General features: G+C 35.6%; 1 protein-coding gene and 1 long non-coding RNA gene across 10 annotated transcripts in view; one reads left to right on the top strand and one right to left on the bottom strand.

Moving 5' to 3' along the window:
- Positions 1-84, bottom strand: part of LOC107680701 (uncharacterized) — a 36,177-nt gene extending 36,093 nt beyond the window's left edge. Inside the window, exon 1 of the long non-coding RNA XR_001633175.1 lies at positions 11-84. This is a non-coding gene — a long non-coding RNA (uncharacterized LOC107680701). The remainder of the gene's footprint in view (positions 1-10) is intronic.
- The window catches only part of LOC107680700 (forkhead box protein P1-B-like), a 220,939-nt gene that overhangs the window by 83,637 nt on the left and 120,378 nt on the right, over positions 1-16,924 (top strand). For 7 of the 9 annotated variants that reach the window (XM_016476713.1, XM_016476722.1, XM_016476716.1 and 4 more), the window contains one exon: positions 6,558-6,622. The gene's annotated coding sequence lies outside the window, so the exon portion shown is untranslated. Of the gene's footprint in view, positions 1-388; positions 463-6,557; positions 6,623-7,939; positions 7,973-16,924 lie in introns of those variants that run through there. The other 2 variants (XM_016476714.1, XM_016476720.1) reach the window with 2 other exon arrangements.

Genomic DNA, 16,924 nt, shown 5'->3' on the forward strand with positions numbered 1-16,924 from the left:
TTGCACTTACTCATTTGGGGATCATCAAACCAAACATTTGTAGTTTATCTCCAGTGTAGTCCATGTCTTCTCAGCTGTAGTTTGATTAAAGTATTCCAGGGTCAGAACGGGATAGGTATGCATTTCCCAGCAGGCAGTGGTGCAATCGGTGCCAACCCTTCATTTGCTGAGTGTTTGTGTTTATGCAAACGGAGGCCCTCTTCCTGCATATTCAATCTTCGACTCAGGCTTTTTGTTGTGTTTAGACCACATACCTCCAGCCCCCGAGACGAGAGTGCATGTGTGTGCGAGCCAGAGAGCGCGAACGGGGCAAGGCTGCTGGTTGCACACTGCTCGCACCTCGCTTACTACTTGATAAAGAGGCAGCTGGTGAAGAGAGGACTTTTGTTATAGTGCAGGTCAAAGTGTGGGACGCTGGAATTGTTTGGATTTGGCTTGTGGAGAACTGGGTTAAGTTCATGGGTAAGTGTTCACAGATTTTAAGCGATGCATTTATTCTTCCCCTTGCTCCCTGGGCTAAAAATACTGTCTAAAACGCTTACATTTCTTACTGTGCACCTTGGATCCCTCTCGTTCTCACTCTCTCATTCTCTCTTTCTGAGCAAACCACACGGTATCTGCCTCCACTCTCTCCTGTCCAATTAAATATTTGCCTCAAAAGAAGAAATGAATCTGTATTGAGAGATTTTGCTCTTTCCTCAGTCACTAAGCTTACTTTCACTCTGTCTCTGCACAGGGAAATGGAATTTGTGAGTTATTGGTATTAATAGTGCACAGGATCTGAGGTCAAAGGAGAGGAGAACGGATGAGAAAAAGAGAGAGATCTAGAGAAAAAGGTGATTGGTGGGGAGAAAGAGGAAATATGATGTCAGAGTAGATGTTAAAGCATGGTTGAGATCATACATAGACATTAACCATAAAAATTTATGATATGATCAAAAAGAAGTATGTGAAATGGTTAGGATAACCATGTCTGTCTGTCTGTGTGTATCGATCGATCAGACACTCTTCTTTGTCTTCAGTGTCACATGATACTTCAGAAATCATATATGCCAATTTGCTGAAACATTTCTTATTATTATCAATGTTTAAAGCAGTAGTGCTGCTTTTTTTTTGTCAGAACAGTGATATTTTTTCAGGATTTTTTTAATGAATAGAAAAGTTCATAAGAACAGCATTTATTTTATCCTTGCTGAATAAAAGTTTTATTTTTTTTTAAATAATGAGTAATAAAATAATAAAATATTAGTTTCTCTCAAACTTTTTAATGGTAGTCTATATATATCAGCAAGACAGATTAATTGACAGATATTTGGCCATTTCTACTGAAATATTTGTGAATGGATAATGCACATTTTATTAGCTTTTTTATGTATGTTTTATTTTTTGCATTTTGTATATTTAATTTTCTTGTATTTACAGTTTTGATTTTGTGTATATCTTATTTACTATGTGTAGTGTAATATTGAACGGTCCTGCTCTCTAGATAGTGGCATTGGCAGCAGCAAATCGTCAATGTATAATGCACATGTATAATTTTTTGTTTTCAAATAGACATTCTCAAATAGTTTTTGAGTGCTTTTGAGTAAATATCATGGAACATAAGTACAATTTTGTGTAAATCATATTTGCTATGATTATATTACATTGCTAACCCTAGCCTCTAGATATCAATATTGGTGTTGGTCATTAATAAAACTATAATATTTCACTGCTCATAAAGATAACATTGCATAACTGGGTTAAAACCCTCAGTTTCAGTATAAGACCTGTGTTAACCCTCATATCCTTAGTCCTTAGCTGTATAATTGTCATGTCAGAGGAAGCGAGAATGAGAAATCGCTCTACAGTAGTTCCATGCTCTCATGGAGCTGATGGTCTGCACTCAAAAAAGTATAATCCAATTACAAAAAAAGGAAAAGAAAGAAGAGGGGGAGGTGAGCTCAGAAAAGAAAACAAGTGCAGCTTTTTATTTATCTTTTGGATGATTTCATTAGAACATGTTTTGAAAGTCTGGCTGGGCCGTTTCTGGTATCCAGAGTGAAAGAATGCTCTATTCAGCCTGCGCTCTTGCCTGTTAATATTTAAATAGTGTAAAGAAATGCACTGCGTTGTTTGTTTTGGGATAGGAACGAAATACCGCTGCCTTGGTATTAAGACTGTGATAGCTATGTGTGTGTGTGTACTCTGTGTACTTTGTTCTTAGCTCAGCAAAACGTGAGGGCAGGTCCGAAAAAATGTCTAGACTCAGACAGCCTGACATTCAGCAGACTATGTACCGACTGGCTCGGCCTCCAGAAGCTCAAGTGACCCACGTACAAGCTCAGATAAATTAGGTTTTGCGTCTGTTTGCATGTCGGAAACCGCCGTTGTTTACACGAACGTGGATGTGCAAAACAATGGGCGAAGCCTGCTTGTAAGCGAATCACAAAAATTACTTTCAGGTTTTTGGTAATAGTTGAAATGAGGCTCTGGTGAGAGAGTGAGTAGGAGAGAAAGAGAGAGAGAGACTTCAGTTCAGTCACCTTTTTGTCAGGCCTTTGTAAACAGCTGCATTTGTCTCAAAGTGAGTCATGCAATTTTCCTGTATTTCAGAGCACAGACAGTGACTTGGAAAATCATGTGCACACACCCTAAAAACAAACACAAATGGACTCAATATAGATATCACAGCCTGTCCTCTGCTCAGTCTCTCATTTGCGGTGTCTCTTTTTTTATTTTATTTTCTGATGCGATTGTCATTTTTTAGTTCAGTAGTTTAAGTTTTTTTTTTGTTCAACATATATTGAAACATACAACATACAAGTTTAATAGAAGTTTAATAGAAAAGTTGACCTTGACATTTTGAAGAATGTTCACTGTTCTTTTACCCTTTTTTTGTTTTACAGCAGGTATATATTGCTTGCAATATTCCAAGTCTTATAAAGTCATACAGCTTTTGTATGATATGTAGAAATAAATAAAATTACTAAAATGGATGGAAATTAAATAGATAAATCTTAAATATACTAATAGACTACTTTTATATAATCAAATAGACTACTTTTATGGTGCTTTTTGTCATTTCTGTTTTACAGTCACTGTATGTTTTCATTTTATACGAAAGAGAAACATGATCGTTCTTCAAATTTTCTTTTCTTTTTTATTGTATGGAGTGGACAGTTCCTCTAATAGTTTACAACACCATTCTACAATATTTTTGAGCAGTGCTTGTCAGAGTGCTTGACACTGGATAAATTTGCTTCCTTGACCAATAGGGAGAAGAGGAGCTGGTCACAGCCTATGAGCTGCACTCAATCTCTGCATAAATTAATATGCTAATGAAGCAGGAATGTTCATTTATGACCCCACCGTAGAAGTAGCGACAGATATGCTATTTAAGCATTCGCAAACCGATTAATGGAATGGCTTTGCTTGGTGGTAAATATTCATGTGCTCTTGTGTTTTTGGTGAAGTGAGGAAAGAGATGGTCCATTAGATGGACTGAAGAGGCGTTCATAATGACCACCAGGGCCTTTTACGTTAGGATTGGCTTGGTTTTAGCCAGGAAACGGTTGGAGTGTGTGATTAGACAGCCTGTACGATGTAAATGCGGTCGAATAAGAACAATATTTTGCAGAAGTCCTCTTCAGGTCTGGTTTTATAAATGAGATTGTTGATATTCATGTGCATGATATAATTTTTTGCCTTCATTGTCATGTATGACCAAAGTTTTTACCGGCCATACAAATGTTTACGATTCTAGGTCAAACACAATTACCTTAATATTTTATTGAAATGATTATATTTTAACCATTTCTTTCTTTTTGTTATATGAAGGTCACATCACAACTTTCTTGTACCATAACTTTTTTTTAACTATCTTTCAAATGCATTTTAAGAAATTGATGCTTTTGAGAAATTAGTACTTTTTAAGAAATTATTGCTTTTTTGTAGTAATGGCTGCTAAAAATTCAGCTTTGCCATCACAGGAATAAATTACATTTTAAAATATATTAAAATAGAAATAGATATTTTAAATTGTAATAATGTTACTGTATTTTTGATCAAATAAATGCAGCCTGTTGAGCATAAGAGACTTTTAAAGGGGTCATATGATGCGTTTTCAATTTTTCCTTTCTCTTTGGAAGCAGCATCATATGACCCCTTTAATAACATAAATTAAAAATGATTTTGAACAGTAGTATATGATCTGTGAAGAAAACAGAAAAATTCAGGTAAATATCACTTTGGTGCAGTTATACAAAAAGTGTCAAAATATGTAATGATGTATTTAGGATACATCAACAACTTTTGGACACTGTTGGACATTGTTAGACGAACTAGTGAATTTGAAAAGTGAGTTAATTAGGTCCAAAATTGCCCATAGTTGAAGAAACTCCTTTACATAAGAACTGAAAGTTGTTGTTTTTTCCCTCTCTGTTTCTTTGCTATCATCTTCAGACAGTATTTAGCCCATGTGCTCATTTAGTTGTCTCTCTTGCCGTGTTTCCTTCATAACACCCCCATGAAGCCGATTATCTCAGCAAGTTCCCCGAGCACCAGAAGGCTGGTTCTTTTCCTTCTCCAGCTGGGTCTAGCGGCATGAGCGTATTTATTCACTCCCCGGGCCTCCACCACCCCGCTGCACAAAACACCAGCATTACCTCCAACTTCATGCATTCAGTCTGGACTGTTATCGATTTAGCAACACATTACGGTGCTAAAAACTGAAAGGTAACTGCTGTTGTGCGTCTTTCTCACCCCCCTTCCTGTTCTCAATGCAAAACGTTCTCATCATTAGGACGAGAGAACATTTGTCTAAATGAGCATTAGGCATTTCAGTAAACTCATTTAGCACCTGAGACCTTAGCAGGTGATTTGAATAAATGATGTTTAGCTTTTTAAGCTGAAAAATTCATCACCTGTCACCAAGAGCTATTGATTCATAACAGCAGGGATGACGTGTTAATTGAAGTCTAATGAATTGGAATCAGCACAAGATACGTGGAAAACACATACGGTCCTTGTGGTGGCTGGTGTTTTTAGTTGCTGTAAATGCTGACCACCCACCTTAACAAGGGCGTTTAACAGATAATTGATGCAGGAACATGGACAGGCTGCACCAGTGTGTTTTATCTGCGCTCACTTTACCTGAGATAAACAGAATCACTCTGCTCGAACGGCCAGCCACTGTTTTGACTGCCAAATGTAAACTGCATATTTTTTCACGTTCGGCTAAGCTTTCATGCTTTTATTCAAATGGCAAAGGGATGCTGGCCTATAGTATCTTTCTCAATAGTCTAGCATGAGAATATGCTCTTAGCGTATATTGAGACTGTAAATGTGAGCTTGTGAACTGTTTGCCTCACTGTCTTTTAGGAGGAGGTACTTTATAAAAAGGCATTGTGGCAGATAATACTATGATACTTTGAAACTGAAATGTATTATGGTTTTTATGTTGCACTCCATGGTACTTCCAAGAATAGATACGTGTCCAATGCTTAATGGTAGTACTGTGACACCATGTGCAAAAAAAAAGATATACTTTTTCAAAAGATTTCTATTTCAAATAAATGCTTTCTATTCATCAAAGAATCCTGAAAAAAAATATCATGGTTTCTGGAAAAATATTAAGCAGTGCAACTGCTTTCAACATTTAGAATTATATAAAATGTTTCTTGAGCACCAAATCAGCATTAAAATTAGAGATCGACCGATATATCGATTTACCGATATTTTTCCAGATATTTAAGCATTTTACCATAATCGGATATCGGTTTTGTAATATCGGATTCACCGATAAACGCCACCATCGAGGAAAAACCAAAGTGAAGTATGTTACTTACTTTTCATTTATTTACTTTATAACAGTAAATAAATATCGGTTCTGCATATCGGTTATCGGGCACATAAACATACAAATAATTGGTATCGGTATCGGTTATAAAAAAACCAATATCGGTCAATCACTAATTAAAATTATTTCTGAAGGACCATGTGACCCTGAAGACTGGAGTAATGCTGAAAATTTCTCTTTGCCATCACAGGAATAAATTACAATTTAAAATCATTAAAAAATAGAAAATATATTAAAATATAGACAAATCTTACCCGACCCCAAACTTTTAAACTGTAGTGTATATGTCCAAAAAATGGTATTGTTGTGATTTGTTATGTTACTTGTTTTGGTACGTAATCCAGTTTTAGCAGCAGATTTATTGTAAACTCTACTGTACAACTGTCACTTCATATAAAGGTACAGTTTAACCCTGAAAATGAAATGGTTTAATAAGGATGATGAATCACACATTTCCATATTGCTGTTAACAGCTGTTTAATAATGCTGTGGATAAAAGTGTGTTTTTCTGTTCTCTCAAGTTCTGTTTAGTAGATGATGTACTTATTCGGTATGTCCACGATTGAGTCCTCATTAGTTTGTCTGCACCATCAAAATAGCTTACCAAAATTGTTTACTTTTAATGTCATTTTTTTACACACAGAGCTGACTGATGGTTTGTGACAGCTGCAGTAATTTAACATCTACAGATTTTTCTCTGTGCTTGTTGTCTCTGCAGGGCAGGGAGGTTAAACGCAGCGCTGGAACTGAAGACGGCCGCAAATAAGCAAGTCCTTGGAGAAGGTAAACGCATGATTAGTTATTAGACTCCAGTGGAGCTGTGCGTGTGTGTGTGTGTGTGTGTGTGTGTGTGTGTGTGTTTCTATATCTAGTTTAATGAATCACTTGATTTGTTGCAGCTCTTGTGTTTGTATGCTTTTCTCAAGGTTGAGAGAAAAGGAGAGGTCGTTTATTTTGATCAAAGTTTACCGCTAAACAGGACGGCTTATTTGCCTAACTGCACAGGTCTTTTATTCCCTTTGTTTCTCATATGTTTCTCTGTTTTTGAGGAAGGATTTGGCTGTCATCAATCCCTGTCGAGTTGCTGAGAAATCAACATATTTAAAACAGTCATTGTCAATTACTAATAGTACTTTTTAAATTATCCAGGTATTACAACAAGGTAAATTTAGTCATTAGTGGCACCAAACAATATTTGGTATGAAACAGGTTTCCCACCCTGTCTGCTCCAGAATGGAACAGCCCTAAGCAGCTGACATGGAGACTGGAGCAAACCATAGAAGTGAAGTAGGGGTGTTCACGTATAGTATTAAGGCACAGGGTGTGAGAGGGATCGAGTTTGTGTGTCTGTGTTCTATCTCTGACATTATGGTGGACAAGGAAGGGACTTCCCATCCTTTCCCATGAGCTCATGCTTACAGACACATTCACACACACCCCAATAACCAAACCTAGTTCACTATGTTTGTGTTTGTTTTCTCTTTCTGTTTTTCTTGCCTTCTTAAGAAGCTACTCCTGCCTTCTTTCTGCGTCTTTTGTCTGTTAACCTCACTCTTTTGTCATAATACACTACAAACACTGTAAAAATCTTATAGTAATCAGTATCTTTGTCTTCTTTTTCATTAAAAAGATCTAAATATCCTTGAAACAAATTTACGTACATTTTTCCTGTAATGTAAATTTAATGTAATATGATTCGTTTTCATTGGAAAAACTTGAATAAGATACATTTTCTTACCCCAGTTTTTTCATTATTTAAGCATACATAATGATCATTATTTAAGCTTTTTTAAAGATATATGCTTAATCTAATTGAGCGACATTACCAAAGAAGAAGTTTTACTTTTGGTATACATGACACCTCTGCTTATAAGTTGTTTTTTATTATTTTTATTATTATTATTATTTCAGCTATCCACAGTGCTACTGACTTTGACAAGAATTGATATTTTCCTGGAAAAAAAAAAAATAAATAATAGTATTTATTTACTTATTTACCTGCTTACTTTCCTATCCACCTATCCTGTGAGTTTTCTTCAGTGCTTTTGCACAAATTGGCATTTTGGTGCAAGTTTATCTCCTTTTTTCTCTCCTTTCTAGAAACTGGCCAACAAGGATAATCATCATCATACTGTAAGTTCTTGAACAGGATTTGGAGATTATGATAAGAATGATGCTGAAGAATTACATTAAACTGATTTTGGATTTTGATAACTTTACTGACTTTCAGACTTTTTTTATTTATCATACACTTTGTTCTAATGCAAAAAGACTTACCTATATATTTAATTCAGTCCACTTCCCGGCAGAAACACACATTTACTTCTATATGGATGACTGGCATAGTCCTATCCCCACTCAACCACGCTTCCATAAGTTAAAGTAAGTGTATATCCACTTAAACTCTGAGTACATTTTCAGAGAGCTAAACAGCAGGGGAAAATATGATATTCGCATGCTGTGTGTCGCCTGCCAAGGGCTAAATTGGAATGCCTCTGAAGATCATACACTTGATTATTTACTTTATTTGCCTCATCCTCTCGTTTTACGGCAACCACAAAGATGGAAATTCTGAGGTAACACTAAATGAAAAGTTGTATATTGATGCATGTTAGGGCGCAGGGGTGGATTAGGGTCCATGTAATAGCTCTTCCGATTACATTTTTTATTGCTTACTACAAAAAAAAAATGTAATTCTGTGTATCAGCATCAGGTTGAAAATTGCTTTGTATTAGCATTAGCGTTTGGTAAGCCCTTAATTCCCCTGTTTCTACAGCTGAGTGTGTTTCTATGCATTTACAAGTGCTTCCGATTCGTAGGAGTTCACTTAAATCTATTTTTCTGCCAAAGCTATGAACATAATAAACAAGCCAGCATGGCTAAAGCGCCACACGGGGGAGATTGCTAACAAGAAAGTTAAATGCTTACGGTAGTCACACAGTTGTTTATGTGCCCGTGTGCATAACTCCAGAGCGGTTTATAACTGCTGTAATAAAAATAATTTTTAGAGCGGTAACATCTGAAACGAAAGGGTTAGCGCTAGCTTCTTTTTTTGTTAATCATGAAAGTGTCAGCATTGTCCTGTTGTGTGGAAGTGTTTAATGATAATACCTTAGAAATACTGTATGGACGATTACAATAATTATAAATAATGGTATTGCCATGGTGTCCAAAACATCCTGTTTTTTTTTTTTATTGGTACTGTTGAATAAATGTTGGCCATATCTTGAATATAAATTCAACAAATTATGATGTTGTATGATTGGAAACAGTCAAAAAGGACAAAACCTCAGAGGTGGAACAGATCCAAGTTACCATGATTTTTTTTAAGCTAGCTTCTTTTCTTTCTAGATTATTTTTGTTAAATAATATTTTATCTAACATATTTAACGGTTTTATCTTACGGTTTTCTGTGTGCAGTTAATGTAATGCACACTGCTTTGTTTGGAAAGTTAACTGATTTCACAATGGCATATATCAAAGATACTGCTTTGGTTGATGATTTATGCAAAGGTCCTACTTTTGGATTACTTTTATGGTGCTTTAAGTTAGCGTGTCTGCTAAAAATTTCTAAACTGATTCAAAATTTGTTGATTTATTTGGCTTAAAACAGTAAACTGAAAATCTGAAAAAGGCAAAGGTATTAGGCTATTTTATACAGTTTTGTGCCTCTACTGACTTTAATAAAATGAGATGCTGTTTATTTACTAGAAAGTGTAGAATGAGGCATTTCTCTAAATGCTCATTAGAAAATGACAATTACAAATCCATTATATTTGTCTTGGTATTGATAACTTAATGAATTCTGGTCTCTTAGAGGAGGAAAGGCTTTGATATAGTAGGTCTGCCACTGCGTCGGAGCGAGTTTTCGTGACAGAATCTTTGTACTGAATGGAAGTGATGGCAGTCGGGCAGGCAGCAGTCTCGGCTTCTGTCAGAGGAGTTGTCTTCAAAGAGATGAAAGGGAAATCTGTCCACAAAAACGCTCTGTGAGGAGTGTGTGCGAGAGTGTTTGTCACATATATCACAAAGCTTAGTCTGTCTTATTTTTATCTGAAGACATACTCTTTTCTCTTTTTTTTTTGGCATCAGTTTTCAATTTCTTCATCCAACTGAAAAGAGATGACCATTTTTTAAATGGGTCAAATTGAACGATGTTACGATTATAGACGGTGCTTCCAACATCAAATGAATGCATTTGCTTCTTTTTTTCTTAAGTAAGGTTGTGTTTTTTTCCCCTCTAGTCATTTTGCTTTCTTTGTACTAGCAATGCAAATACACCACACAGTTGAACTCATTTTGGTTAGACGAAAGTGAAATCATTAGCACATTGTTGAACATAAGCAGGTAAGCCATACAATATGGGCTTAGTCTTAGCTTGCCTTCCTTAAAAAATATACCTTACAATGATCAAATCATGTTCATAAATCATAAGTGCCCAGCGTTCACTGAAATTTAAAGTATATGCCCATAATGACTCACATAGGTTGATGTTTATTGTTCTCTATCTGACATTTGTTATATTCATGGTCAATAACATTTTGGCAGTGCCTTGCCGTGGTATTTATTTGAGGAACTAAAATCCCTTTTAGGGATGAAGCACCTGGGCCTGGCTGCTTAATGGAATAGCTTTAACATTAAGTAAATAAACAGCTTGCATTTGAAAGGTATGAGTGTGTGTGTGTGTGTGTGTGTGTGTGTGTGTGTGTGTGTGTGTGTGTGTGACAAAGAGAGAGGGGGAGTGTATTTGTGCTGTGGGGAGGAAAGGAGATACGCCTACACTGGTTAGCTGAAGTTTTGTTGTGGCTTTTAAACTCTGTAATAAGAGTTTGACTTTGGACTTTGTTAAAGGTGAAATGTGTAATTTCTGCGCCGCTTTTGGCACCAAATGGAATTGCAAAAATTATTGTTTATGCAATAAATGTAATGCACTAATGTTCCTTTGTATGGAAAAGTAACTGATTTCACAATGACATGTATATAAAAAAACATTGCTTTGGTTGATGATTTATACAAAGGTCCTACTTTAGTATTATTTTCAGGGTGTCTTAAAAATTTCTGAACTGATTCAAAAATCATTGATTTATTTGGTTCAAAATAATAAACTGAAAATCTTAAAAAGGTAAAGGTTTTTGACTGACCGTTCATATATCAAATATGGAAGTGATGCTAATATAATATTAAACTGTTGAGTATAATATAGTATGAAATATAATATACTAGAGTTTTTTAATGAATTATTCAGATAATAATATTTTATCTTGTTGAGATTGTGGGATTGCAATGTATATTGAGATTGTAGAAAGATTTTGATTGCCATTTGAAATGCTTTATGAGTCAGGGAGGTCTGCAAACAGTAAAAGACAACAACAAAAAAAGACCCTGCTTTGAGTGAATAAATATATTTTTTTAAATCCTTCTCTTTCAAACTTTTTGGGCTAAAATACTGTATAATACTGAAATATACCTTCCATTACTGTTATTATAAGGACAAAATGGCATGCATTTTACTTGTCTCAGATTTTTTTTTCTCACTGTAGACTGAAAGGTAATTCAACATATCAAACAAATAAAGTGAACAGGCACGTTAAAAGCAGATCTGTTTACCATGTGTTTTGTACCAGGTCGTGGACTGGCTGCTTTAGTTGTTATTCATAAACACAGCCCCCCCAAGCTCGGGGGGGGGGGGAAAGAAAGAAGACGTGGAGAAAAATAAGAGAAAGAAGCAAAGAAATTAAGTCCAAGACTGAAAACAGGAATGACAAAAACACCATTAGCTGAAAAATGTCCATCTCATTGCAACTATGTTATTGTTTACTTTAGCATACACGTCCTAATATGGTTTCATCCCTGTTAAAACAGTGCAGAAGGAAGGCCAGGGGCCCGGACCAGGGTAGAGACCTTTAAACTGCCACTTTTTAAGAAACAAATGTCACAGGCCTTGCCTCTCATTATTACATTATTCAAACTTACCCACGTCTCAGTGCATAATTGCTAATGATATTTAGGCTTTTTCCCTCGCTGGGTTCTATTTTTCTCTGTCTACAGCCATTTGTATTTCATCCTTCCTTATGAAACGGCTTCATTAACACTGGTGCGTTTGCTGCATTAACCAGTTTCCTATTGAAACAGGAAGTTGGGGCAGGCCATTTCAAGACAGCCAGTAGCCAATAGTCTTTAGTTTACATCATGTACAGTCAGTTTCTTTAGGCAAGGGGACATTCAAATTTCAGAGAGCATTTGCTTGGACAAAAATGAGTGCAGGATGGTTCATTTTCCATAAATGTTATTTTTATTTTGTTTTGTTTTATATACAGTATGGTCTAAATAATAATTATATATACGGTCGAACACAACTTTAGTGTTACTATTGTATTATTATTCATTAGTCATTATCAATATTTTTGGTTCATTTTCTCAGATTTTATTTTATTTTATTTTGGCATTATGGCATTTAGGAAGAAATTGTCTTAATTGTCATGTCAATATGATTATACATTTCTTAATGTTCTAAAACAATGCTATTGTTTTACTTTTAAATTATTATTCATTAGTCATAATCAATATTTATGGATAATTTCCCCTAATTTAAATTAATTAAATTTTGTATGTATTTTATATTATATTGTTATTATTATTATATTTATTTTATTTTATTTTGGCAGTTAGAATTGGAAAAAATGTGCTTAATTGTCATGAAATGATGAATAGAATTTTTTGGTTTAAAAAAGATTTTTATTAAAATGTTTATTTCTTTAGTATCCTTAGTTTTTGGGGTTAAGCTTAAAGTGCTTTTTTGTACGTATTACTTTAGCTTTTTTCTACTAAATGGCTTTAATAGTACTTCTCTCTCTTTCGTCTTGTTTCTCTCTCTCTCTTGCTCTCTCCTTCAGTCTTTCACTCTTTTGTTTGTTGTGGTTGCCTGTGTTTGTCTTGTTTAGGTATATATCAGCGGGGGATAAGGGTTGGTGTGTTTCAGAACAGATTAGTGCAGTCACAGGTTCTCTCTGCTGCACCCTCATACACGAGACTCCTCAAGCGCTATACGACCAATCAAGCTCTTTTATTCTCTTCTGTGGTTGGTGAGTATCTTTAGGAGTTTCATTCTGCTCGTGTCTGTAACATGGATAAGAATCCTGTCGATTTAATGCAGGTTTTCAGAACACATGGTTTATGTGATTAGTTAAAGTAGCCTTTATCAAAGGGACGAAGAAGAACGTTAATGCCAAGAGAAATGACAGGACATGGATATGGCTTCCTTTTTTGTGTTTTTACAGCAGATCCTTCAGGAAAGGGCCCTTAAAGGGTAGATCTCTCTTCGCCCTCTTCCTTGTGGGTTAAGGATGTGGCCGGCCTCACCTCAATCCTAAAATCCTCATGCTTATGATATTTACCCAGCGTTATCTGCAGCTGTAGATGAATGGCATTCTGGGACACTGAGGAATGTTGAAGGTCAGCCACTGTAACCTTAGATCTGAATCAGGCAGACACTTCAGTGCAGGCTACACCTTATCTATGGGTATATTTTCATAACATGGCTTTAAATGGAGATTAGAATTTTGTGGTGTTATTCCCTGCATTTTAATTACTTTTTACTTTTTTTCCTCATTCTTTTTTCCTTTACATTTATATTTGCAAGTTTGACATATATTGTTTCTTTGTATAGGTGAATATTACGGAACCATGTTATATTAATTTATTAAAAGAGTAATATTATTTTAAAATAATATGATAATTAAAAAAATAGCATGTATAATCTAAAATATATTTGATAATAAAACACTTTGTTGCCTAAAAACATGCAAATATTATTTTTAGTGGCATTATTTATTTGTGGAATTTAATATTTTTGGAAGTTTAATACATTGAAACACTAATTATTGACTTAGTATCCATACATCCATTGATCTCTATATTTCTGTCACATTTATTTATTTGGTAATGAGAGTTGGTAAAGAAAGGTGCTTAATTCATGAAAATATAAATATAAATTTGTTAGTGGTCCAAAAACAGATTTCATTGTCTTTAAGCAAATTATAACATATTATAACATTATATATTATTATAACTTTTTTATATATTTTATTTTTAAGAATTGTATTTATTTATTTATTTTTTGACTGTTTTCACTAAAGGATGAGATTTACTCAAACAGCTGATTTTATTCTTTTATTCTTTTTTTCCCCTTTCTCCCCGCATGTTCCACAAATAGAACTGTTTTTCCTTTTTCTTGCAGACAGTAGTGAAATCAGAGACTATATTTTGCTGTGAAGTGTTTTGCTACTTTCAGGCTGGAATAAATTGCTTTGATTAGGTTTGGTTGTGTGAGTAATATCATATGAACAAGGGCGCATAGATTGAGTTTTGGTTCTTTTTTCCAAACGCTGTCTGGCTCAATCCTGCCTAATAAGTGCAAAGACAGACAAACTATTGTCACCTTGTGGAATGGAGGCGGATAGGACATAAGTAATCCGTATTGATTTTGACATTACAATGTTGTAAGTGATAACTACGTTAACAGGCGCTATAAAACCAAAGCCCTAATTAGGCCGTATTTCACACTAACCATTAGGTAGGCTTTTTAATTCAATGATGATACCAAAGTGATCAATTTTCCTTGCATTTTGTGTTTTAGAAAAAGCAATGCACAAAGCCAGCTTTGTCTTTCAGGCAAAAGGGAACGGCATTGTTTTTAACCTTCTCTTAATGAACTTTGTGTGAGACTGTTGTTTGCAGACTTCAAGGTTGAATTCGTAGAATGGCTGCACACTTTTTGTAAACATGTTTACATGCAGACATGTGTAAATACAGTAAATGTGTACAGGCTCAGAGAGGCCATACCGGTTTACTCTGTGTTGTTGTTTTTTTCCTGATAGTTTTAGCACCTCATGTGCGCACGAGTCTGTTTGTGCAAACATCTGTAGGGCCCGGCGCTCGTGCACCTGCAAAAAAACTATAGTTTCACAACCCCATAATGATGCTTCAGCTCACAATGAGCATCTGTTTGTAATCGTGTGCCACAAGTGATCGAAAAAAATAAGAAAAGAAAGAAATAAAAAAGGCAATTAAAAGCAAAAAAGAGAAGAATGCCTGAGCAGCGGTGGTATTAAATATGAATTAATGGAATGAAGCCTAGACATGGCTGCAACAGCGAAAAAAAAAACATTAATAAAATTTATGTTACTGGCACGTAGGTACATTTGGACTTAGTAGTATCCTTTAATTAGAAGTGAGATATTAGCATTTCATAGGGATTTACACAGAGTAGACGCTGCCACAGACAGGAGCACTTTCATTCCGCTCTGTTCTGCATGTAATGAGCGGTGTCATTAGTTGATGGAGAGGATTCTGCCCCGACTCTACCTTGAAAGGCACGTCATTTACATACTTCTTAGCAATACAGCCTATAATGGATTCCTCAGTGAATAAAATAAAATAGCACTTCTTTAAAATTTCAAGAGTAATGTGCACAGGCTCTGTTTCGTTTGTTGGTGTGGTTTGGCGAAGTCAATCGAGACCAAGTCCTTGGGGGTTGGTGAGGAGAGATTGACTTATATCTGAGAGTTAAGACCTCAGATTTTGCTCTGAGAATGGAGAAGTGCGTCATAAATTCGGAATGAGATCAATAATGTGGCGACATGAAAGTCTTAAAGCTATGGATCAAAAAAGGGGGAATGTATGACACAAACTGTGTTTTTGTGATATGCTAAGTCCGGGTTTGAGGGTTTTTGTGGGATGATTTGGGTTGCAGTGCTGTCATTTCTGGTACAGTTGCTTTCGGTAAATGGCAATCGTTAAATGTCATTATTCATGATAATTCGACTGGAAAGTGGAGGTGTTTCCTTCCCCTTTCAAATGTAAGTTTATAAGCCCTCAGATGTCATCCCACCCCCATCTCTCTCACATATTTCTTTCACTTCTTTTCCCCCTCTCCCAGCCATCGGATCAGCGGTGAAGTGATTTTGTATTTTATTGATGAGCTTCAAAGTGGCAAGTGTAGGAAATGGTACCTTTGATCAGAGCGTCTCTAAAAAATGGAACCTGAGGGTGCGAAGTCCGCCAGGTAAGACGCATCCAGCTTCCATAAGCCCCTCCCTCATCAGGTTTAAGCGAGACAAAAACCCTCCCCCCCATCTTCCCGCCCCTCGAAAACACATATTTGTTTTAGCTGTTTTCATTCCGAGTTACATGAGCGCCGATTACAGCTTTTCATTAGCGAAAATTGGGTATTTGTTTTAAACTTTAACCAATCACTTTGATATGCTAATTACACTGTAATTTAATTTGAGTCCCATAATGATGATGCCGTTATTATGGACATAAATGATGCAGTTAAGCAGAGAGTAATCTCATTTGCATACTGTACATGCCAGTAAATTAAGGTCTTTCCTGCTTGGCTTCAACTTTAATTTTCCACTTCTTTTCACACAGCCTCTCTCGCAGCCCTCCATCTAATAACAGGCCTTTGCGTGTTTGATGTAGAGAGCCGCTGTTACGCTCCAAGTCTAGTCAATATGTAATACATAAAGAAGGCTCGTTAAGACACTGAGTGTGCCTCTAAGATGCTGCCATTAACAGGAAGGCTGTCTTTTTTTATTTCCACTTTTTGTCACCTCAGAAAAGATAAGAAAATAAAAAACATTAAAGAACTGAAGCACAGTATTGGTTAGCCGTTCTGCAGCGGGAGCCGTTGTTTTGATCAAGGAGAAGACTGAATGGTTTAAAAGGCGATTTGTGTGCCGGTGCATGATACATGGTCGTGGGACGAGCAGGGTGCACGTGTTTATTAAATCCCTTTTTACCCTATCACGTTTATGTCGACGGCTCCTTAATGCACTCGCAGTAAATCCTACAGTGTCACCGTCTTAATTCTCGTAATTGATTTTTTTGTTATTTATGTATGTAATATATGTGTGTGTGTGTATGTATATATATATATATATATGTATGTATGTATATATATATATATATATATAAATGTATATATATATGTATATGTATGTATGTGTGTATATATATATACAGTGGGTACGGAAAGTATTCAGACCCCCTTAAATTTTTCACTCTTTGTTATATTGCAGCCAT

This window comes from Sinocyclocheilus anshuiensis, unplaced genomic scaffold, assembly GCF_001515605.1.
Source record: "Sinocyclocheilus anshuiensis isolate Anshui unplaced genomic scaffold, SAMN03320099.WGS_v1.1 scaffold396, whole genome shotgun sequence".
NCBI lineage: Eukaryota > Metazoa > Chordata > Actinopteri > Cypriniformes > Cyprinidae > Sinocyclocheilus > Sinocyclocheilus anshuiensis.